Here is a 3,006-nt window from a genome sequence, read left to right on the forward strand (position 1 = left end):
GCCCTTGGAAGAGACGAGGATGCGAATCGCATAATGGGGAATCGTCGCCCACTCGGCCTGCAACGATACAGCCAACTGCTGCAACGTCTAGGGGTGTGGTTGACATCGGCGTGGCCGTCTATCCAATTCATCCAACAGGTGCTCTATCGGGAAGTGTTACAGTCGCAGGCCAGGTTTAAACTCTCTCCTCCCAGACCTTTAGTCTGGTCGTTTATATACCCAGGGTCGTCAGCTAAAATCCTTTGTTTCACAACTCCCTGCATCTGGTCAATGTATCTGGTCAGCGGCTTTTTTCCGAATCGTACATGTTTCCCAACTAATGTTTTGCATGTCCTTGTTGAGATTATTTTGATCTGGGAAATTTGTCACTGACACAATAACACATTAAACCTCTTCATTTTGCACCTCTTGGTCCCCTTATGATGCAGTGATGGCCAAAAATATTCCGTATTGCGTTTCTTTTTGTGAAGAGTATATTTACTCATATTTGTAGAATTATTGTCACAAGTTGTTCAAGATATGCTTTATGTTATGTGAACACTTAGAGAATTCTGTAACAGTAAAATGCCACGTTATTTCATAAATACCATTGTTATCTGCACCATCGTTATCACCATTATCGCCATTTCAGACAAACGATTCAACATCAACGTCATCAATTAGAGTTGAAAGGAATACACCTCCCCTGAACATCTACGCTTACAGCTTAATATGACATGGTGATAATAATCAATAGCAAAAGTATTACATTTCTTTGCATCCCTTATATATTTTGTTTCTGTGCCCAGTCCTTATAGCATACTGTATTTCTTCTCTCAATTCCTGATGTAACATCACAGTGATGTATAACACGAAGGAGTAAGCGTTGTGTGGACTTTAGATTTGACGTCGCCTCCAAGATAATTGCACTTATTTTACGACGTGCGTGCGTGCGTGCGTGCGTGCGTGTGGCGGTTGTACTAATCCGGACTGATGCAGATTTATAGTGCTCACTGAGATACTATGCCGCAGTTTAACAAGAATACCCCACCCAGGGGGATCGAACCCCGGTCCTTCCTTTCACCGGGCGGTCGCTCTACCACTAGACCCCGGAGCCGGTCACTTTAGAATAGAGAGACAGGTCAGTTCTAGATACTTATTTATGCTTAACATGTATTCTTGAAAGTTTACAATAGCATATACATTGGGTACTATACTATAAAGAAACAAAATGGGTTTCAAAGTCTAAATATAGTAGAAGTAATTATATAAACTATATTTGTCCAATGACTTAAGGCATTACTTTTATGTACAGTGGACATGTGGTATCTTGTGTACCCCAACAATTTTAGGAAGTATTTTGGTATCATCATGTTTGTGAAACCTTTTGTTCCAATTGAAGTGAGGCATTTGTTCTTTACCCCATCCTCAATTTTATGTCAAACAAGGGTAATAAAATGTTAACGCTATCGTACCTAGTGCGGGAAATAAAGTCTGTCCTACTATGTGGATATTTACGGGATGATCAACCAAGACTAAAGTAAACAAAAGTTATAGTATCATATAATTGGTAGGTTTCCAGGCAGAATAACGAATAAAAACGATATTCATTGGGGTCATATGCGGATAGAGATGCAAATATCAAAGGTCAAGTAGAGACTACTTTCAGAGTTTACAAAACCACATGAAGACGCACTTGTCACTCGGCGATAGAGTCAGAATTAACCATCGGAATTTGGAGAAACTACTTGAATTATTGCTATCATTATCAAAAGAAAAACCTAGTATACTAAACAGGCATTTTACAAGTTTTGCCAACTTAGGAGATATACAGTGCGAAACAATTTAGCGAGGACACTTGACCCAGCCTAGCAGGATCAGTTGTCACAATGTTTTTTTCCTATTGCAGGATATTTACATCCCCAAACAAACATGCGTGATAACCTCTTTTTATCCTGGCGTGTTTGTCAGTGCAACCAACTTATAAATGTCTCCTTTTAATGTCTGACTTCCTTGGGACGCAATGGTTCAGTTTTATGCTACTAAACCAGATCAGTCCGGTTTCGATTGCCAAGAAGAGGTGTGTTAGAAAGAAGCAGGAGAACATGAGAATATTAGGAGTGTGTCGGCGGAATCTGTTAATCTGTTTGTTTTACAGTTTATATATAACAACCAAGGGCGGTGCACCTGTTGGGCAGAGGGATCTAAGTCTTCTTTATTGCCAACCCTTCTATATTAGAGTTTACGCATGACAAGGAGAGCCGTGAAAGTCACCCTCGTCTCCCGTCAACAACAGTAGATACATGTACGATCCACAGAATGCACAATACGGGGATGGCCATAGTGAATTACAGAACATCATATTGCTAGTTCAGAAGCCACTTCATAGGAGGGAGTACATTCCATTATCACACAGACTTTGACTGCGTATTGTCCATGAAAGGGTCACTTGGCAGAACTACCGAGACAACATACTGGCGTCAATAGCTGTGTCACTTGCGCGCCTTGCTGGTCAACGTTTTGACTTCCTGAACACATCCAACAGCTACAATTCACTAGAATGCAACGATCAGCCATGAGACCTTCCACCCATAGAGCACGTCTGGGACATATCAGGTGTCCGCCGACGTCAGAGGAAAACCTTTTCATTTGCCGAACTGGCTCAGATAATTGGAGGAGCATGACCCATTATTGATCAAATCAGCGCAAACTCCAGCTTCCCTGTTCCTTCATGTGTATTATCCATTCATTACCATCACACGATACATATTTATATTTCTGTAATAATCTGTTATTTTCGAATACCCCCCTCCCCTCCTTTTGGAAGAGTACATTTTGACGGATCTTATTTGCTATCACCAGTTCAACTTTTAACAAAGCCGCTGTACATGTATGTAACACTAAACCTGAACCCATATGACGTAGATTGATCGGCTATATTTAGACAGCCCTGAACTAGTAAGAGGAGTTCTATGGATGAACAACTTCTTTATTGTAATAAAGAAGTTGTTCATCCATATAACTCCT

General features: G+C 40.7%; 1 protein-coding gene across 1 annotated transcript in view; it reads left to right on the forward strand.

The window, feature by feature from the left end:
* LOC124125798 (contactin-1-like) overlaps window positions 1-3,006 on the forward strand; it is a 91,787-nt gene that overhangs the window by 41,390 nt on the left and 47,391 nt on the right. The gene's annotated exons all lie outside the window — the stretch shown is intronic.

This window comes from Haliotis rufescens, unplaced genomic scaffold (assembly GCF_023055435.1).
Source record: "Haliotis rufescens isolate VD_foot unplaced genomic scaffold, xgHalRufe1.0.p SCAF_53, whole genome shotgun sequence".
NCBI classification, from domain to species: domain Eukaryota; kingdom Metazoa; phylum Mollusca; class Gastropoda; order Lepetellida; family Haliotidae; genus Haliotis; species Haliotis rufescens.